The sequence below is a fragment of the Pangasianodon hypophthalmus genome, chromosome 7 (assembly GCF_027358585.1).
Source record: "Pangasianodon hypophthalmus isolate fPanHyp1 chromosome 7, fPanHyp1.pri, whole genome shotgun sequence".
Lineage (NCBI taxonomy): Eukaryota > Metazoa > Chordata > Actinopteri > Siluriformes > Pangasiidae > Pangasianodon > Pangasianodon hypophthalmus.
Window position 1 is genome coordinate 14,812,975 of NC_069716.1, and position 23,263 is coordinate 14,836,237.

Here is a 23,263-nt window from a genome sequence, read left to right on the forward strand (position 1 = left end):
TCAAACCGTATGTAGAATGTCAAAGTTAGAAGTCGCTAATCTGAGAACTACAACAACAATAAGCTATTTACATTTGTTGACAAAGTTGGCTGAGAGGCTTGAGACCCTGAGAGGCTTCAGAAAATATTATGTCATTTTCAAAGCTAGGTTTTCAAAAGATAGTTATTTATGTAGAAGCTAATGATATAGGCCTTCTTCAGTTAAATGGTACAAACAGTAACAATATAGGTGTGTAAATTTCTTGCAGCATAGCTCATAGTCTTAGAACAGGCCTAGTTAATCTGTGACAATCCAGAGCCAAGGCCAGGGAGCACACAAGCAGGCTAAACCGACTGTCTACTAGCTGCCATGAGTCGTCACTCACGGGGGGGGGGGGGGGGGGGGAATTGGTAGAAATGCTCAGATAGTTGTAGTAACCTAATTAAAATTACAGTTAAAACCTAGAACTGTTGAATATTAGATCTACCGCATCTAAAGTGCTTATTGTAAATTAAACCTTTACTGATCAGGAGTTTAAATGAACTGTGTTTAACAGAAACATGGATTAAACCAAAAGAGTATGTAGCATTAAATGAAGCTAGTCCACCCGGATACAGTTACACTGCATTCACATTTTGCCATGTTGCAGCCTTATGCTAAAATGCTTTAAATCACTATTTTTTTCCAGATCAATCTACACACCATACTCTATAATGACAAAGCAAAAACCAGAATTGTGATAACTTTGCAAATTTATTAAAAACTGAAAACTCACATTGAGACAGGTATTCAGAACCTTTGCTATGACACTTGAAATTTAGCTCAGTTGCATTCCATTTCTAATCTTTGAGATGTTTCTACACTTTCTTTGGGGTCCACCTGTGGCAAATTCAATTGATTGGACATGATTTGGAAAGGCACACACCTGTCTATATAAAGTCTAACAGCTGAAAATACATATCGGAGCAAAAACCAATCCATGAGGTCAGAAGAACTGCCTGCAGAGCTCAGAGACAGGATTGTGTTGAGGCTCAGATCTGGGAAAGGCTACAAAATATTTCTGAGGCACTGAATTCTTAAATGGAGAAGTTTGAAACAACCAGGACTCCTTCTGGAGCTGCCCGTCTGGCCAAACTTAGCAATCAGGGAGAAGGTCCTTGGGAAGAGTGGTGACCAAGAACCCAATGGTCACTCTGGTTGAGCACCAAAGATCATGTGTGGTGGTGGGAGAAACTTGCAGAAGGTCAACCATCACTGCACCACTCCACCTAGCTGGGCTATATGGCAGAGTAGCGAGATGGAAACCTCTCCACTTGGAATTTACAAAAAAGCAAGAAACAAGAAACAAGATTCTCTAGTCTGATGAAACAAAGATTGAACTGGCCTCAATTCCAAGCATTATATCCGGAGGAAACCAGGCACCGTTCATCACCTGCCCAATACCACCCCAATGGTGAAGCATGGTGGTGGGAGCATCATGCTGTGGTGGTGATTTTCAGCACCAGGGACTGGGACACTGGTCAGGGTAGGAGGAAAGCTGAATGCAGCAAAATACAGAGATATCCTTAATGAAAACCTGTTCCAGAGTGTTCAGGACCTCAGAGTGGGCTGAAGGTTCACCTTCCAACAGAACAATGATCCTAAGCACACAGCCAAGACAATGCAAGAGTGGCTTAGCGACAACTCTGTGAATGTCCTTGAGTGGCCCAGCCAAAGCCCAGACTTGAATCCAAATGAACATCACTGGAGAGACCTGAAAATGGCTGTCCATCGACGGGCCCCAGCCAACCTGATAGGGCTAGAGAGGATCTCTAGAGAAGAATGACAGAAACTCCCCAAATCCAGGTGTGCAAAGCATGTCGCATCATACCCAAAAAGATTCAGGCTGTAATCGCTGCCAAAGGTGCTTCAGCAAAGTACTGAGTTAAGGGTCTTAATACTTATGTAAATGTGATGTTTCAATTTTTTTCTTTTTAATAAATTTGCAAAGTTATCACAAGTCTGGTTTTTGCCTTGTCATTATGGGGTATTGAGTGTAGATTTAAAGCATTTTTGCATAAGTCCACATAACAACAAAATGTGAAAAAAAAGGTCAGAATACTTTCTGAATGCTCTGTATATACATCTAACTGGCAGAGGAGGAGGTGTGTTATTTATAATGAAATTCTAGGCGTTACATCAAAACCTGAACTTGAATTCAACGCATTTAAAATTCTTTATACTAACATATGTAACCACAAAAAAGTCTACTAATTATTATTTACAGACCCCCAGGGCTGTATTCTGAATTTCTTTGTTTCCGTAGACCTGGTGGAGACTTTAACCCTTAAGAGTCAATGGAGGTGCCTGTGAGATCACTTGGCTTTTTTCTTACAGCAACGAGTTAAAAGACTCATTTACAGTCACGCGTAAACGAGGAAAACATCATTCAGAACTGTAAAGGGTCTACATTTGTTTGTGTCCACTCACAATAAAATGTTGTGCTTTTGTAAAATAGAGAAAACAAACAGGATGCACTTCCCGCTGCACTTTCCACTCTACTTTTAAATGAACCAATTCAAATCCAAAACAAATATTCTCCGATTATGCAATGTACACGAAAGAAAAAATAGGTACAGTGGAAGAGCACGACTCCAGTGATGAACAGCTGCATTTTGAAGAGCGACTTGATCCAGTGGAGGATATAATTTCTGATGAGCTAGTCATTTATTCTTCATGTCATTCAGTTTTCAACGCAATAATCACACCAAATAAGTGCATATTCACCCTCTATTTTACAGATTAATTACAGTTTAATTTGTTTACGTTCTGTGTAATAATACATAAAGTGTATGTATATGTATGGCATTACAAAAATCTTTTTTTATGAATAGGCAATATTAGTAGTGATAGTAATTAGTGATGATATTAGCGATAATATATTTTATATTTTATTATATATAGGTGCTGGTCATATAATTAGAATATCATCAAAAAGTTGATTTATTACACTACTCCCACTCAAAAAGTGAAACTTGTATAATGGATACATTCATTCCACACAGACTGATATATTTCAAGTGTTTATTTCTTTTAATTTTGATGATTATAACTGACAACTAATGAAAACCCCAAATTCAGTATCTCAGAAAATTAGAATATTGTGAAAAGGTTCAATATTGAAGACACCTGGTACCACACTCTAAGAGGCTGGCTGTTCACAGAGCACTGTGTCCAAGCACATTAATAGAGAGGCACAGGGAAGGAAAAGATGTGGTAGAAAAAAGTGTACAAGCAATAGGGATAACCGCACCCTGGAGAGGATTGTGAAACAAAACCCATTCAAAAATGTGGGGGAGATTCACAAAGAGTGGACTGCAGCTGCAGTCAGTGCTTCAAGAACCACTACGCACAGACGTATGCAAGACATGGGTTTCAGCTGTCGCATTCCTTGTGTCAAGCCACTCTTGAACAACAGACAGCGTCAGAAGCGTCTCGCCTGGGCTAAAGACAAAAAGGACTGGACTGCTGCTGAGTGGTCCAAAGTTATGTTCTCTAATGAAAGTAAATTTTGTATTTCCTTTGGAAATCAGGGTCCCAGAGTCTGGAGGAAGAGAGGAGAGGCACAAAATTCACATTGCTTGAGGTCCAGTGTAAAGTTTTCACAGTCAGTGATGGTTTGGGGTGCCACGTCATCTGCTGGTGTTGGTCCACTGTGTTTTCTGAGGTCCAAGGTCAACGCAGCTGTATACCAGGAAGTTTTAGAGCACTTCATGCTTCCTGCTGCTGACCAACTGTATGGAGATGCAGATTTCATTTTCCAACAGGACTTGGCACCTGCACACAGTGCCAAAGCTACCAGTACCTGGTTTAAGGATCATGGTATCCCTGTTCTTAATTGGCCAGCAAACTCGCCTGACCTTAACCCCATAGAAAATGTATGGGGTATTGTGAAGAGGAAGATGCGATATGCCAGACCCAACAATGCAGAAGAGCTGAAGGCCACTATCAGAGCAACCTGGGCTCTCATAACACCTGAGCAGTGCCACAGACTGATCGACTCCATGCCACGCCGCATTGCTGCAGTAATTCAGGCAAAAGGAGCCCCAACTAAGTATTGAGTGCTATACATGCTCATACTTTTCATGTTCATACTTTTCAGTTGGCCAAGATTTCTAAAAATCCTTTCTTTGTATTGGTCTTAAGTAATATTCTAATTTTCTGAGATACTGAATTTGGGGTTTTCATTAGTTGACAGTTATAATCATCAAAATTAAAAGAAATAAACACTTGAAATATATCAGTCTGTGTGGAATGAATGTATACATTATACAAGTTTCGCTTTTTAAATGGGATTAGTGAAATAAATAAACTTTTTGAAGATATTCTAATTATATGACCAGCACCTGTATATATATATATATATATAAAAAAAAGTATGTATATATACATACACGATTAGCCATAACATTAGTCATAACATAAAGCCACTGACAAAATGAACTGAATAACGTTGAATATCTTGTTACAATGGCACCTGTCAAGGGGTGGGATATATTAGACAGCAAGTGAACAGTCAGTTCTCAAAGTTGATGTGTTGGAAGCAGGAAAAATGGATAAGCTTTAAGATCTGAGTGACTTTGAAAAGGGCCAAATTGTGATGGCTAGATGACTGAGTCAGAGCACCTCCAAAACGGCAGGTTTTGTGGGGTGTTCCCAGGATGCAGTGGTTAGTACCTACCAAAAGAGGTCTTCCAAGGAAGGACAACCAGTGAATCAGTGACAGAGTCATGGGCGCCCAAGGCTCATTGATGCGGGCTCATTAAAGGACAGCCTTTTTGATTTTCTCAAAAAAAAAAAAAAAAAAAAAAAAAAAAAAAAAAAAAAAAAAAAAAAAAACCATATACATACATGTCGCTCACATATTATTGTAGCACAATTTCTGCTGAATACAGTGAATGAGACTCTTACCATTAATATACTATAAGCGACTGAAATAAGAACAAATGTAAGGGTATGTCAAAACATCTCCAGGATCCAAAAAAACCCTTGGGACTACTAAGGGTTAATATTCATTCTGAAAATCCACAAGCCTCTGAGAACAGCATTTGTATTCTAGACTCAGCAGGGGTTAATCAGAATGTAATAGGACCCAACCACAATGGGGTTCAAAATCTTACTTTAACATTTAGTTTAGATTAAAAAAAATATAATCACACTTCCACAGTCTAAATCTCTCTCAGATCATCACCTGATCTCATTTAAAATGTGTCTTAGTTATAATGTATGTACCTCAAATGTACATTCACATCAGCACATACTGCACATACAGTAGTTTTATCAATAAACTCCATCTTTGACAATCAACCTTGATTGGATCACAGTCTGACCCCTGGAATTTGATCAGGTGACAATGCTCCGCTACACTTTAGATAATGTAGCTCCATTTAAAAGAAGAATAATTAGATAGAAAAAACTAGCTCCCTGGTACAAGGATCACATGCGCACCTTAAAACAGACCACTCAAAAATTAGAACGCAAATGCCACCAGACTAAATTGGTCGTATTCCAAACAGCATGGAAGGAGAGCCTCCTGGGCTATAGAAAGGATTTTATGCTGCTACATCAACATATCTCTCTACCCCTAATAGAAAATAGCAAAAATAATCCTAGATTCTTATTTAACACTGTAGCAAAGTTAACTAGGACCAAAATATCAGGCAAAAAAAATTCAGACTATTAATTTAAAGCCAGACAATTCATTAACTAAAAATGTAGTTTAAAATATATCCACATAGGATCAGCGATTAGAATGCTTACTCCCCTTCAAGAGACTGAGCTAATTTCACTAATTTCTTCATCAAAATCATTAATTTGTGTATTAGATTACTTACCTACACATTTCTTCAAACAGATACTGCCAGAAGCAATCAAACCTCTACTACGAATAAGCCAGTACTCAGGGAAGAACGGAAAACCAGCAGTTATCAAACCCCTGATTAAAAAAACCTTACCTCAACCCCTGTCAGCTGTCCAACTACAGACCAATATCAAACATCCCCTTTACCAAGATCCAAGATAACGTTATAGCACAGAAGTTATTCTCATCCATACACAGGAATAACATTCATAAAATCTATCAGAATCTATAAGCTAGGCCTCATCACTGCACTAAGACAGCGCTGGTTAAAGTGGTAAATGACTACTGGCCTCTGATCAGGGTTGTGACTCCTTGCTTGAGTTGCTTGACCTTAGTACAGCTTTTGACACCACTGATCGTAAACATGGTATTAGCTTCCACTGTTAGCTGATGACACACAGTTGCATGTTTCAACAAAGCCAGATGAGACACCAGCTTAATAAAGTTGAGGAATGTGTAATGAACATTACTGGATGACACTGGATGCTGAATAACTTCCTCCTACTTAAATCTGACACGATGAAAAAGTTTCCACTAAGACATTTTGGTGCCAGCAAACGTGTCCAAGAATGATGAAGTTTATCAGACAAACTGGAAAAAATCCAGTCATCTCATTTCGGTGTTTATTTTGCACAGTAAAGTTGTGGACCATGCATAGCATATGCGATTATTATAACAAAACAATTAAGTCAAATTTCTTTTCCACAATATTCAAAATAAACAGCAGTCATGGAATTAGCACCTAATTAGACGAACATTCAAAATGAAAACAGGGCACAGCTAAACGTTAAACTGCAGTTTGCCACATATATTTTCATTTACAAAGAAATATTAAATTAAAGAAAATCATATAATTTCCCACGCTAAGTTGTTTCTCTTCATTTTTATGACTATTTTCTGAGATATTTCACGCCAGAGAAGCGCTCTGCTGCCGAAGTGTAATCAAATGTGTCCAGTGTTTCTCTGCGGCTTGAGATGTGCATCAGCCTGGTGACCTTCTCCACCTGAAGGGGGCTAGGCAAGGCTGTATTAATGCGATTCTGCAGTGAGAAGCCTCTCTCTGCGTGCACACTAGAGACGGGAATGACACAAGCTACTTTTGCCAATGTGGCCCACTCAGGATACAACTGGCTGTAGTCACAGTTTAAGGCTTTGCAAGCTGTCAGAAAAGTTAAACCTCCACGGCAGTGAAGTGCTAATCAGAGTATATGTTACAGGAGAAATGTGAAAAAAATAATATTTGCGCAGACAGAGATCTTAATTAGGTGTGCAACTGCAAACGTACTTTGTCTAACATATGTCTGATTCGTGTTAATATTTATCTATTTTTGATTTTATCGTACACTGGGAATTTTTAAACGATCAAAAACCAGTATTTACAGGCTAGCGGAAACTCTGCTGGCTTCATACTTCTCACAGGGATAATGAACCTGTATTGTTTAGTCCACGTTTCTTAAAATGAGCAGTTTTCACTGCTGACTTTCTCTTTCTTGGTACTGAGCAATTTTAAACATGCTGTTTTATTTTGTGAACGCAAAATTACCCTACTGTTGATTAGCAAAACATATTTTGACTAGCACAGTCTGTTACACCAATAGCCTGTCTCAGTTATGTATTTTGTCACAGAAACTGATTCAAAGCCTTCGTGATTGGAGGAAACAAAAGAGGAGCACGCAAAATTTCACACAGATTGCCAAGAAAGGTATTTTTTTCCACTCCGAGATTTTGTACCCTGTTCATAATAAAATATATTTAGATCCAGACCTGGACCTTAAGTCCAGCTATATAAGAATTATTTTCAGTTGTGTATGTATGACAAAGCATACAGGTTGAAGTCTTTGTTCAGAGCTTTTACAGGCATCAACAGTAAAATATTGCCAACACAGGTATAGTAAAAGCACTGGAAATGCAGGAGCAGTACTAAGAAGAATGCGGAAATGTTTGTGCAGTGAGCCCATTCCCACTCACTAGCTAGCTCTTCCCTATCACAACCAGGGAGGGTGAAAGCTAGCCACCACATTCTTTCAAACTGCTGCTCATGCTACATCATACTAGCTAAACACACTCAGAGGAAAACTGCCCTCTTCAACCATTCATGAGCTCGCAGATGGCTAGTGTCACTCTGACAAGCGAGCGAGTATGACACTTCTTACCCTCTCACCTAGAGAGCAAGGCCAATTATACACTCTTGGACTCCCAACCCCGGATGGCTGTGGCATCATTGGGATTCGATTCCACAGTCTCTCACCAACAGGGCAAAGGCTTATCTATTGCTTCTTTGTTTTGACCCATGCCTGTTTCCCATTCTCTTATTTGCTTTGTCTAGTTTATACCCATCTGCAGATCACCTGACCCACTGAATGTCTCTCTAGCCAAGCCCTCTTAATTTGGTTTAACTGAGAATTTTTTTTAATAAAAACTATAAACCCGCGACCTATCTGCGCCTTCACGAGACTCAGTCGACAACCTCTGTTGTCTTCGGTCTCCAGCAACTTCTCTGTTGAACTGTACATGCATACCTGCTTGCTGATGTGATGCCAGGGCCTGATCCTGACACAGTTCTAGTATTGTGCATTCTCTTTGGACCTGCCTGATTCAACCTGATCATACTTCTGCACTTGTGATTCACTTTGTGCTTCTGTGGATGTGGCCACATGGATACCCGAAAGATTTGCTCCCAATAACAGTTTATGCCCAAATTTCGTCCTTTCTTCTTTGGATAATCTCACCTGGACACTGTAGACTTGTACCTGCTGCTATAATCAAAAGACCCTGATGTTCATATTGAACATACTTTCAATACACTTAGCATGTTTGACTTTATAGTATGCAATTCCTTGCCATTGTTGGCTTGCTCATTAGGGGTCTAAATTAGGGCTGCAATGATTATTTTGGTAATCGATTAATCTATCATTTTTTAAAACATATTAAATACCAAAATATTGATTTAAAATATATTTATTTGCAGCATTTCCAGCAATTAACACTACTTCAGAACTTTTAACAAATAACATGTCACTAACTACAACAGAATATTACTGGCATTAATCAGCCATGGCATGTAACTGTCACAGCACGAGAATATTATCAAGTGCTTCTGACACACAAAGTAACACCAGGTGACAGTATTCTGTACATTTTTTTTTACTGGTTCTGCACACTCAGTTAATATTGATATAAAACTTCAGAATGAAGAAAAAGTGTGATCTCTGTGACTTTAACCATGGCATGGTTGTTGGTACCAGATGGGCTGGTCTGAGTATTTTAGAAACTGCTGATCTCCTGGAAATTTCACACACAACAGTCTCTATAGTTTACACAGAACGGAAAAACAAAAATCACCTGGTCTGCGGGCTGAAACACCTTACTGATGAGAGAGGTCAGAGGAGAATGATGAGACTAGTTTTAGCTGACAGGAGGTCTATAGTAACTCAAATAAGCACTCTTTACAACCAAGCTGAGCAGAAAAGCATCTCAGAAAGTACTACACATCAAACCTTGAGGTGGATGAGCTACAACAGCAGAGGACCACATCACGTTCCACTCCTGTCAGCCAAGAACAAGAATCTGAGGCTATCACGGGCACAGACTCTGAAATACTCAGCCTCTCTGGCACCAACAACCATCATGTTGCATCTTTAAAAACAACCTATGCTTTCTGTCATCATTCTTTTGCAATTCCTGATGTTGAGTAAGAAATAATAATACTACATGTACATGTTTATTCACTGTCTCACTGTCCCACCACATTTAAAAGAACTGAATTGTAAATACAGTTGGCCCATCCCTCATGTTTCACAAACACTGTTGGAAGTTTGCATGTTATATGGAAGTTTGTGGACGGACCATATACAATGTAAATGAGTGGCCACTATAAGCTTACGTGCTGTATCCAGTGTGAAGTCTAGTTAACATTGCTCAAGGGTAAATATATTGTGTTCTTTCTTGCATCGACTGAACGAAACATGGTGGCAGACCTCCAGTTTGACACCTGTCTGCTACTTATGCTGTTTCAAACACTGATATCAAGGAAAAGTAATTTTCTATACTTTTCTGACTTAAATTTAAAGTACTAAAATTTTTTTGGCCAGACTACAAATTTTCAGCATACGTTGTCATTTTTGTCATCTGACAGTTTCTGATTCTTTTTGAGCAAACAAAATGAACACTAGCACCATCTTACCTTTTACCTTTAACTTTGTTGACTTGAGTATCTTATTAGAAAATTTTATGTACATTGTTATCTACCTAGTAAAAAAATTATTCACATGAAATAGACCTACTGGATGAAGACATTTAATATAGTGAGCATCCTCAATGATGACCACTGTATGAAAAAACAGTCACTAAAAATCTGTTTCTCTTACCTATGAAACAATGCTTTGGATTTATTTTGTAAGCTTGTAGCAAGAAAAAAATGGCAATATTTTTGGCTACTTTTGTAATAATTAACAAATTAGTCCAGTTAAAAACACACACACAAACAAACACAAGAAAACCTTGTATCTCCAAATATGGAGAAGCAGAAACAAACATCCTTTCTTTGCAATTTTATATTACTTTAAATAACAAAGATCTGATCTTAAAAAAAAAAAAAAAAAAAAAAAAAACTGTACAGATGACCTAAACACATTTTAAATGATGCAGGGTTTTGCATCAAGTTTTGACTTAACTGTTATTTCTCAATGTATTTTATTCTGTTTTCTTTGCTGGCGACATTTTGCAACTTCAACTGTTTCAAATAGTGGCAGCAAAATGTTTCCTGACCTCCTTCATTTTCACAGTCCCTGTCAGTGACAGTACATTTTTTATTTCCTTATACGAGAGATTCAACATGCTGCACAATTCTGCCAGTGATCATGATAACACTAGATTTACAATCATGATTATAGTTATGTCCTTCAGCCATTGGACAGAGACAGGCCGGGAAAAAATCGTGTTCACAGCCCATCAGTGAAATCCTGTTCCAGGAAGAGGATCAAATAACTTCAAACAACAGCTCACCAATGTCTGATGATATGTGATCCTGATACCAAAAACAATGAGTGATCATGATCACCATCTGAAACTATGAATAACTGAGTACAATGATTGAACAGTGATGGAGAAATGTAACTCCAAAGGATAATCCTACCTAACTAAACCTGTGAATGTGTATCTGTGGTAGCATAATAACAACCCATCATGAACTAAAAATAGTCCATTTAGACAAACAAGATCAGATTAGGCAGATTTGTGAAAAGCTGATCTTTCCGTGCTTGTCAATGTTTGAGTGGCAGTTTGACAGCATCAGGATATCATGAATTCTAGTTTTGTTCTACAATTCAGAGAGGCATTTGAATTCTAAAAACCTCTCGTGTAGACTTCAAAACTACCAAAAGGTCTGTTTTGTGACTTCTGGATTTTCCATATTAGTAAATACTTTTGAATGTAAGGTCAGAGTTTTTGATTTGAGATGGGGCTCATGACAGCAGCGGAAAGTTTTTTTTTTTTTAATGAGAGACAAAGCTCGTCAGTGTGTTTAACGTCACTGTGCATAAAATCACTGAACACTAAGTTCCAGTTTGAAACCTGATGGACAGGGATGTTTTGGCTCTGACATGTCATTTAGTGAATGTCACATTTAAATCTTGTGGATGTACATTTGATGCAGCGAGGATGTGAGCAATGTCACGTTGCCGCTGCTTCTGCATGTGCATACAAAGTCTTGTGCCTACTATAAACCAGGCTCCTCTGCTTCGTGTCTGGCCGTATCACACCACCCGGGTGTGAATTATTTTCCTGTAACAGCAAAACACTTTCCACTAAACTGGTACGTCAGTGCCTTTGGTTTTCAGTCACTTACATCATACATATGTTACTGAAAATAAATGTTCAAATAACAGAGTAGTCATATATTATAAATGTGAAATTTTTAAAAAATGTATGGTGGTTAAGCTTTGGGTTTGCAGAAAAATTCATAACGTCCATTTGGAACCCTGACGCAAGATTTTTTTTTTTTTTAATACAAATAACAGGGGCTCAAGCCACTTATCCTAATATCCCACATCCTTGTGAACAAACTTACGAATCATATTGTTTAGCCTCTGATTAAAGATACAAAGTTAACAATAAATACCAAATATATTTAATTTCTACACACAATAAAGAGAATATACTCCAGCTTAGAAAGAGCCTGGGCTCAGGGCCATAGCACTATTCCTGAAGAGGAAACAAGGTTAAAGGCCCTGCTCGAGGCCGCGAGAGTGGGGATTTGCTGGATTTGAAATCTCAACCTCCCCATCAGTAGTACAGTGTTTCCACCACTGAGTGACCACTGCCCTTCCGTGTTTTGCATGCTGTCTATAGCTGGGTTTTATAGTTGCTCAGTATTACAGAAGTGTAGTTAACACAATGCACCAACACTGTAGACATAACATAAACAATGCTGTGTTTGTTAATTAATAGGTCTGATGAGTCTTGTTACCACCTTCAGTGATCATTTATAAACACTTAGGATGTTAAATCAAGATTATGTGCTAATGCCACACTGGAGAGCTTTATCGCTGGGGATTTCCCGGAGTATTATTGCTCCTTACCTGCTGCCTTGGGCGCCATAGTCAGAAAATGCCAATGAACTCCAGTAACCGAGCACTCATTAAAAATTCATGAGGTGCGACCGTCCAATTAGATGGGAATCTGAAGCAGAATACGCCTGTTGCAGTATTTTAAATAAACAGCGTGTGCATAACGGCAATCCTTGTAAAAAAAAATAATAATAATAAAACCAGGGTGCAATAGGCTAAACGCATTTTGTGCTAAACGCAGAGAAAGACAAACTAGTGTGCTCTCTGTGGTGACGTTTACCGCTTAGACCTAGCGTGAGCAATGAAGACCTAAATGAGAGTAATACAGAGTACTTCTCTATTATCAGTACGTCCCAAGTCATATTTAGCACAACCAAGATTGCAACAGAATGGTCTAATAACGTTCAGACTGGTCTATGGTGCTCTGATAACGTTATAATGCGTCTTCTGTAGAGATGCTCAGATGAACTCTAGTAACCCAGTCGTGTAACAAAGCCAAACATGGGAGCACTGCTAGTCCCTGCTGAATCAACCGTTTCTGCAGAACCAAAAACATAGTCCACTTACAGAACCAGTAACCACCGCAACTCCTCTAGGCTACGATTCGCGACGTTTCTCCGGTCGAATGTCAGCCATGCTTGAAGGGCAATACAGCGCGTAGCAGACTCAGGGAAGCGGCATCCATAGCGAAAAAAGACACGCAGACCTCGACTCTATTCGCTTCATCCCGCAGCCATTAAAGAGAGGAGTAGAGGAATTGGGGGCGCTACTGAGCATGCGCGCTACCGCGAAAGAGGATTACAGCGGGGGTGGGGGTGGGGGTGGGGAGCGAGACGTGAGGGGAGGGGGAGGGGAGATAGAGCGCGCGCGCGCGAGAGAGAGAGAGAGAGAGAGAGAGAGAGAAAGAATGAATGAATGAATGTTATAGGTGAGAAGAAAGGGCAGTCAGAAGAATGAGGAACTCGATGGAAAATACGGGACATTAGAAGAGCTGGCTAGTGTATACGGGTGTAGGTAATAATAGATAAAGGTTATATCTGTTGCATATTTGAATCTTAAAGACACTGTGATCTCAGGGGCTGTATAATTGATTTCTAAGGAAAATATAAATCGTGAAATTGATATATGATTATTTTGGAAAATTTTCTTAAATGCCCCAAAAGCAGCCAAGTGCTCAGCAAAAGGAAACTCTGTAAGACTGCCAGAATCAGAATCACTTTTATTGCCAAGTACCATGGGTTTACATGTACAAGGAATTTGTCTTGGTGTACTGGTGCTTAGTACAGTAACAGTAAAATACAAGAAATAAAAAGAGTTTTAATAAGGTAAACCACTATGAGCATAAATACTGAAGTATAAAAATTTAGGGAAAAAAAAATAAATAGAAACATTAACTGTACATTAGTGCAGAATGTGCAAATGTGGGCCAGTGCAAATGCTCACAGTTCGAAGTAAGAAGGTGCAGTATAGTAGTCTGAGTTGTGTGCGTTAATGTAACGCACATGAAACAGAAAAGTGGGGTTTTTCGTTAATGTAATGTGTAATGTCCATGGAGGCAGGTAAGAGACCATGGTGGGTCCTGGGTATTGTTGATGAGGCCAGTTGCTGATGGCTAGAAACTGTTTTTGTGGCGTGAGCTTTTAGTCTTGATGGACCGCAGCCTTGTGCTGGAGGGGAGTGCATCGAAAAGGTTGTGTCCAGGGTGAGAGGGGTCAGCCACAATCTTAACTGCCTGCTTCAGGGTTCTGGAAGTGTACAGGTCCTGAAGAGGTGGCAGTGCTTTTGTCCTTAGCAGTGGCAGCAGCGTACCAAATGGTGATGGAGGAGGTGAGAAGTGTACCATTATTGTCTTTGGTTAGTTGAACTTCTTTAGCTGCCGCAGGAAGTACATCCGCTGGTGTGCTTTTTTGATCAGAGAGTTGATGTTCAGCACCCACTTGAGGTCCTGGGTGATGATGGTTCCCAGGAAGCAGAAGGAGTCCACAGTATCCACTGGGAAGTCACACAGGATGATGGGGGCCGGTGGGGCTGGGTTCTTCCTGAAGTCTACCACCATCTCCATTGTTTTAATAGCATTGAGCTCCAGGTTGTTCTAACTGCACCAGGTCACCAGATGGTCAATCTCCCACCTGTAGGCAGACTCATCCCCCTCAGAGATGGGCCCAGTGAGGGTGGTGTCATCCGCAAACTTCAATAGTTTGACGGACTGATGACTGGAGGTGCAGCTGTTGGTGTACAAGGAGAAGAGTAGAGGAGAAAGAACACAGCCTTGGGGGGAACCAGTACTGATGGTCCGGGAGTCAGAGACATGTTTTCCCAGTCTCAGAGGCATGGCATGACACTGTTTGTGTACAAAGCTGTCAACAACTTTGAAGAGTACTTTTGAAGAATCTAAAATATAATATCATTTTGACTGTGTCCAAACCTTTGTCTGGTACTGTGCGTCAAACATTTAGAAATTCAGGTCCAGTAATCACAACCACCCAGAATAACACCTTGACACCTTAACACAAGAATTTTACTTTGCCCCATGTACGTTCTAAAATTCTATACCAATGTTTGGTCAAATAATTAGCTTAAAATATTAGTGCACAAATACACCCAATACATTCTAGTGTGATAATATTCACACAGAATGACTACTCTTCATAGTAAGTATGTTAATAGGAATTGCTGTATATTGTGAAATATTATAACTTTTACATGGACAGTACAGTGAAAAACAGAAACAAGCTACTATTGTTGTGTAACCTATAGTATAATTGTTTCTGAGTGGGAAGACAGGCTACTGTAAATTACCAAAATTATTTAGGTACTGATTTGTACCTACATATATAAAAATGAGCCATTAGACAAATTAGGGTTTGTCCTGCCCAAAATGCCCAGCCATGGGATTAGCACAACATTGGGCTGAATTTTCTGACCATCAATTACTCTCACTAGGTCAAAGGCGTGCTTCAAGGTTCAAGGTTCAAGCTTCAGGGTCTCGTCGCGTGACTGCTCCAAGGGGAAATTCCCGAAGAGAATCCCTGCAAAGGGTGGAGGAGTGAAGCCCTCCCCACACTTTGTGTCCCCCTGACGCAGAGCTGTCGTCGATGGCCCCAGCACCGCCTCCCCAGCCACTGCTGTGCACATTCCACACCTGCCTTGCTACTGCAGGACCCATCCACAAATATTTCCCTTACTAATGCCTGAAACCCCGGCCAGTTTGTCCCAAGAATTAGTGGATGGGAGAGGAAAGGACTAACCGCCACCTCCACTTTATGCTTTTACCCCCCAGAATTTAATGATTTAATTTTATGACTGGCACCAGCGGATACTCCTGAACATCCCTATGAGCACACCTCACCTTCACCATTCGTGCATTTCCCTATGCCCCACACTGAATCAGGCTTTGATGGACCGTGGTCTGGTTACATCCTGAGTCCAGCCAAGGCCTGATGTGTACTCCCTTGTCCCTTGTCCCTTGTCAGAGATCCAGATCAGCGTTCCCTCTTCCATGAGGGAACGTTGATCCTGGAAATGCCTGGCTTTCCTGCCATGTCTGCATACCTACCTGGGCTTTGCCCCAGTCCTGGTGGACAAACAAGGTTCTACTTGTATAGAGAGAGTGGGAGTTGGGGGAGACATCAGAGGTGAAGGAGAAGGGGGAAAGCGGGAAGGAAACAGGGTTCAGGGAGCCAGTTTTGGGGCTCCTGCACCTTGGGTTCCAGGGAGCTGGGACCCTGGGAGGAGTAGGAGAGAGAGAGAGAGAGAGAGAGAGGGAGGAAAAAGGGAGACCCCTGGACCAGTGATTGCCATCACATGATCCTCCGCCAGCTGAATGGCTTCGTCCAGTGATGTGGGTCAGTAGCACTGGGCCCACTCCGCCTTTCCTGTCGGGAGTTGACCAGTGAATTGCTCCAATATCACCAGCTTGATGATCTGTTCCACATCACACTCCTCTGCTATCAACCACTGGCCACAGGAGTCCTTCAGCTGCTGCGCATAAGCAAAGGGGTGGCCGAATTCGAGGAGATGCAGCAACTGGAGGCGTCAGTGGTGCTCCTCAGGTGTCCGGCCAATGGCTGCCATCTTGCAGAGGGATGCCATCTTGACGCTGGAAGGAAGCATCTGGAGGAAGACAGAATTTTAGCTAAGCTCCGAGCTTACGTTTATTCAGTCCGTGCTTTTCAGTGCACTTTCAAAAACAAACCAGAACAGCTTGACAGAAAAAGGGTCTGTCACAGGCTCACAGCATTCACTCCGTCAAGTTCAAGTTCACACTCCTTGGCATGTGTATGGGTGTGTGTGTGCATGTCTCGTGAGCTCCGCCAGCTATCTCTCTCTCTCTCAACCCCTGCTGCCTCACATACATAGAGAAAAAAGCAGTCAGCCTAAAACAGAACCTTGTGGAATACCAAATTTTACCTTAGTAGGCATAGAGAAATCACCATTTACATCTACAAACTGATAACGATCAGTCAAATAAGACCTGAGCCAGGAGAGGGCTGTTCCCTTAACTCCAACAACTTCAATTTTCTAGTCTATCGAGGAGAATATTATGATCAGTGGTGTCAAAAGCTGTACTAAGGTCAAGCAATACAAGCAAAGAGACACAACCCTGGTCAGAGGCCAGTAGTAGGTCATTTACCACTTCACTATCATCATCAACCAGCGCTATCTCTGTGATGAGGCCTAAATCCTGACTGATAGATTTCATGAATGCTATTCCTATGTATGTATGAGCATGGCCTTTTCTAGGACTTTGGAAATAAAGGGGATGTTTGATATTCTCCTATAAATGAACAGCTGACAGGGGTCAAGGTCAGGTTTTTTAATCAGGGATTTGATAACTGCTAGTTTAAAGGATTTAGGTACATAACCATTCTTATAACTAAGGTAAGAGTTGATTATTTTTTAAAGAGGTTTGATTGATTCTGGTAGTATCTGTTTGAAGAAACGTGTAGATAAGGGAACTAGTACACAAGTCAATGAATTTGATGAGAAAATTGGTGAAATTTGTTCGGTCCCTCGAAGGGGATTTAAACGTTCTTATCACTGATCTGATAAGGTCATATTGACGTCTGCTTGGTTAGTTATCAAATTGTCTGGCTTTAAATTAATAGTCTGAATTTTCTGCCTGATATGTTCAATTTTGTCAATGAAAAAATACATGAAGTCATTCCTACTACCTATTGATGGCATACATGCTTCTGTCGTGGTCTTTGCTTAACTTTGCCACAGTATTAAATAAAAATCTAGGATTATTTTTGTTATCTTCTATGAGGGTGGAGAGATAAGTTGATCTAGCAGCACTAATAGCTTTTCTATAGCTCAGGAGGCTCTTCCATGCTGTTTGAAATACTGTCAATTTAGTTAGGTGCCATTTATGTTTTATATATATATATATATATATATACATATATATATATATATATTTTGAGTGGTCTGTTTTAAAAGGTGGTCTGCATGTGTGATGATTATACTTGAGTGCTAGTTTTTTCTCTCTAATTATTTTTCTTTTAAGTGGAGCTACATTATCTAGAGTTTAGTGGACCGTTGACTTAGCATTCAGTTCTGTGGGTACAGACGGTGATCCAATAAAAATTGATAACTCTGGGAAATTATTGATAAAACTATGTTCAGTAGCTGACATGAATGTATTTTTGTGTGGCAAAGTGCATATATTATGACTAAGACACATTTTAAATGAGATGAGGTAATGATCTGAGATAGTTTCAGACTGTGGAAGTGTGACTATATTTTCTATATTTTATCCAAATATTAGTATTAGATCAAGACCACCATTATGAGTGAGTGCTATTATGTTCTGATTAACCCCTACTGAATCTAGAATGGACACACCCACTGTTCTCAGTCAGTCTTGTGGAGTATCAAGATGAATATTAAAGTCTTCAACAATTAATGCTTTGTCTAAAGTAACAACCAGAAAGAAATTCAGAATACGGCCCTGGGGTCTGAAAACAATAATTAGTGGATTCGGCTGAGTAGACTTATCAGGGACTGTATCCTATATCCAGGAGGACTAGTTTCATTTAATGCTACATGCTCATTTGGTTTCATCCACGTTTCTGTTAAACACAGTACATTAAAATCCTGATCCAGCAATAGGTTCATTAACAATAAGTGCTTTAGATGTAAGAGATCTAATATTAAACAGTCTTAGCTTCAGATCAAAGGTGCTGGATACCTTGCCCTCAAAACTACTCCAATTATCAGTAAAACCTACATTGTTTTCAGAGCACCACCTGGACATCCAGCAGTTCAGCTGTAAGCTACATCTCCATGCCACATTGGGATGGGGCCAGAGCATATTACCACATCAGACATCGCCTTCGATAATTTACACACCTCTACAATGTTATTCTTGGTAACCTCTGACTAAAAAGGGTGTATATCTTTAGGTCCTATGTGCTACCTTTGAAACCCTATTTTTGCCTAAGACCCTAAGTTTACCTGCTATATCCGGTGCCCTGGCTCCCGTTATACACCTAACTAAAGCTGCTGGTGCCTAGCTAAGGCCTAGCTAATTTCATATGCCTTAAGATAGAGTCTCCTATAACCAGAGCTCTGTCAGGTCTCTCAGTTTTAATCAAATAGTTTTAATGCTGACAAGAAAAATCCGGCAAATGATTTGAAAACAGGAACTATGTCCCAAAGGCCAAGATTTTAATTCATATGGCAGGAAGCCAGTAAGGTCGTTTTAGCTGTCTTGGTACAGTCAAATTGCTTGGCTGTGTTTATTATTAGTCTTAGATTATGTGTAGAATCCATCATATAATTCCCTGTGAATTACAGTATAACCGATAACGTGTTTGAATGATCATTCTGAAACAGCGGATCTCCTGGCTGATCATAGGACACAGTATTTGTACACATTATTTGTATGCAGTTCACACATTGTCCTTCAGCCCGTACCTTGTGACTTCCCCTAGAGTCACTGACATACCTTTGGTGCAAGGGATGGTCTTTTCACCAAAAGAAAATGAATAAGAAGCTGATTTAGGCTTGGGGGTCAGCATGATCTTTGGTATGTATCTATGCTTGAATTGGCATTGACTCTTCACTTCCATTTGATACTGACCCTCCTCTTTACTGCAAGATTGGGTTATATCTGCAAGTATCCACCTCTCTGACTCTTTGCATCCCAATACCTCAGAGGTAAGGGAGAGTAATAAATGAGGCTTGGGATCAAACAGGAAGATCCCTCCCTTAGCTCTCCAGTGACCCTCTTTTGTCCACAGTCTCTCATGCCTGCAGTCAGTACCTCCAGTCTTCAGGTCAGAGGTTTGCAGACTGTCAGGTACAAAGTATTTACAGCCATTATAATCAGCTGTTCTGTGTTTGGTGGCCTTTCATCTTTATTGGGCACCCACGTCCAGATCTGGGTTCCAGCCATCTCAGTCCAGAGGCCCAGAGGTCCATATTTAAGGCTTCATTGTAGCGAAGTTGGTCTCCAGGTCAGACATTGAGGTTTATTCCTTGTTTTCACACTCTTTTCCTTCTTGGCATTGAATTTTTCCTCTCTCTACATCTGGAGTGGATTTGATGTGGGCTGATATTGTTATGCCAGCTACTTCTTTGGGCTTTTCAATTGTGATTTTTTTGGTGCAGTAATGCCTTCCCAGATGTTGTTAGTAGGCTCCAGGAATTCCATAAGGGTCCAAAGTCATGGAGTCCTAATATCTGGATTCAGTGATGTTGGCCATTTTACCTTTGGAATACTTCTTAGTTGCTGTTAGGGTGAGGATCTCTGCTATTTGTGTTCCTGTCTTTTTGCTTGCTCCACGTCTGGCTGATTTTCCCTTGTTGTCCACTGCCCAACCAGTAATTCTCTCTTCCCCCTTTGGGCAGTAGCCAGAGACATCAACAAAGGGAGTCAGGTTCAGGTCCTCCTGGGGACTGGAACCTGCTTGCGAAGTTGTGGTTTCGTCGTCTTTCAGCCAGTGAGACAACAGTGTGAGGTGCCTTGTTCCCCACAACACTGAGTTTTATCATCCTTCTTGCTGGGTGATGGTGAGGTTGGCCTGTGTTCCAAGCAGCTTGCATCCAGCTCTCATCTCCATTTGTACTGTCTGGAGCAAAAGCATCTTTTTCTTCTTCCTCACCTCACACTCCTTATCTTGTCCTCTATTTCCAGTGCAATCATCCTCCATAATTTCTGTCATCATCATCAGTTTTACTTGCCTTCTTCTCTACTCTTCTTTTTCTATTTGATTCTATCTGATCTCACCCTTCCCAGATTCTCCATCTCCATTCTGTCTGCACTTCATCTGTCGTGTCACAGGTGACATCATCTGCCATTCTTTCATTCGGCCTGTTTTCAGCTCTGATTCTGATATCTTCTTCTTATCCTTCATTCTTTTTGTCTTGTCTTTGTTTTTGGAGGATCACTGTCTTCATCTTCATTTACCACCTTTTGTGACATTTCCTTATTATCAGCTTCAGCAATAATATCTGTATTCATGGCTTTCATTTCTTCCACTGATTCTAGCATCAGTAGGAGTCCTTCTAGTTGGATTAGCAGTGCAGATCTATAGCACCGTTTGCTTGAGATCTTTGTCTGGGTGTTTGTTTAAGCAGCACACCTGCTTGTGTTTGTAGCATCTGGGGTCCAGTTCAGTTTTTCTAGTATTGAGGTTGGGATCTGGCGGTCCAGGATTATTTTCAGCACTTGCCTGAGGCCAGCTTCTTTGATCATAGATAGTATCAACTATTAACTGATCAAAAAAATGCATATGGGTGGATCGGTGTATATCTGCACTCCACATTTACCCATAAAGCCCCTCTCTGCTTCATAACGCACAAATGCAAAGGTGCTTCAAAGCAGAAGTATAAAACAGTCCTTAGTGAATACATATTGGTCAACTGTTATTTAAAGAGCAGCGCATAGACTGTGTGGACCATGTGCAGGTGGAGTTATAAAAATGTGCTCACTGGCCCCCACTAACTCCACCTTTACTCTATCTTCCACTAGGAGGCTCTCTAATACAGTGTAAAATATATATTTTGTGCTCAGCGTTTTACACAATAGGCTCCATTATTAAAATCTTTTATATGAGTCTCTGTAGTCCAGGGCCTCAGTGAATAGTGAATAATAATTATTCACTATTAATAAATAATTCATTGTTCCATTAACAGGCAGTCTGTACCATGCAAATTATATATTTTGGTAACACTTTATTTTAAGGAAAACATGCAGTATAGGGGTTAATTACAGTCTTGTTCTCTGCTCAGTAAAATGCAAATTAGACACTTGTAAATGGTTTATTCATGGGATACAGACTTTATCCATAATATTGGATAATATCCATACATTGATTAAGTGTGCACACCTTTTTTATAATCGGGGATGTGGCTGTGTTCAGAATGAACCATTCACATTCAGTCTCATGTTGAAAAGTAATTATCATACAGCTATCATCAATTAAATTTTAGGACAAAAATTTTTTTTTTATTGAGCTATCATCAATTAAATTTTAGGACAAAAATTATCATACAGCTATCATCAATTAAATTTTAGACAAGACAAAAACTTACTAGAGAGGCTGCCTAGAGACCAAAGTCTCTGCAGGAATATCTAACAAGTACTGATTACTCTCTACATGAGAGAACAATCTCGCTATTGTTCACATGTCTGGCCTATGGGGTAGGGTGGGTAGATGGAAGCCCTTTCTCACAAAAAAACATCTAAGCCCAACTACATCACCCCAGACCATGTGTCAAAATGCATTATGGTCTGATGAGACCAATTCCAAAAGGTATAATAATGCCATAATTCCAAAAGGTATGTTTGGCACAAAAAAAGCATATCAACAAAAGGAACCCATACCCACGGTGAAGCATGAAGGTGGCATCATTATACTTTAGAACTGCTTTTTTTGTGCCAGAACTTCAGGTTTTATCAAGGTGGAGAGAATCATGAATAGCTATAAATACCAGCTGATTTTAGTGCAAAACATTCAGGTGTCTGCTAGTAAGCTGAAGATGAAAAGGAATTTATTCCTTTCAATATGACAGTGACCCAAAGCATGCATCCAAATCAACAGCGGAATGGCTTAACCAAAAGAATATCAATTTTTTTGAATGATCTAGCCAGAGCCCAGACCTGAATTCAACTGAAAATCTGTGGGGTGACCTGAAGTGGGCTGTGCACAAGAAATGCCCTCACAATTTGATGGATCTAGAATATGTTTACAACAAAGACTGGGACAATATTGCCAAGTCCAGATATGCCAGCTGATAGACTCTTACCCAAAAAGACTGAGTGGTGTAATAAAATCAAAAGGTGCATCAACAAAGTATTAGTTTAGGGGTATGCACACTAATGCAACCAGGTTATTGTAAGTTTTTTATTTTTATTTTTTTTCCTATAGTGGTTTCTGATTGCTTTACACTTTATTTGTATACTTTGCAGTTGCCCATTAAAGGTAAGAAAAGATCTGACATGATTTATCTTATTGTCATTCTTTTATTTCACAAAAACTTGTCATTTTAACTGGGGTGTGTAGACTTTTTATATCCATAGTATGCAAAGAATGTACAAGTTAATATTTTTTTAAATCAATTAAATGATTATTTTCTTGTGACCCAGCAGACATATGTTGCCCTGTGCACAATGCATACACTTTTTGAGATACAGAGCCACTCTACTAAAACTAAAAGCATATTTCTTTTCATATGTTAGGCCAGTTTGTACAAAAATGTTAGAGTAATAGTAAATAGTAAAGTACTCATAAATGCACCTTGTTTTGCCCTGTAAGCTCTAGCCTTCAACAAAATCATAAAGTTACTGATACTGCTGTTGTATGGCCTC

General features: G+C 39.9%; 1 protein-coding gene across 3 annotated transcripts in view; it reads right to left on the minus strand.

The window, feature by feature from the left end:
- The window catches only part of rnf145a (ring finger protein 145a), a 37,736-nt gene extending 24,517 nt beyond the window's left edge, over positions 1 to 13,219 (minus strand). The window contains exon 1 of one of the 3 annotated variants that reach the window (XM_026918119.3): positions 13,012 to 13,219. The gene's annotated coding sequence lies outside the window, so the exon portion shown is untranslated. The other 2 variants (XM_034305997.2, XM_034305996.2) reach the window with 2 other exon arrangements.
- Between the last annotated feature and the right edge of the window lie 10,044 nt (positions 13,220 to 23,263).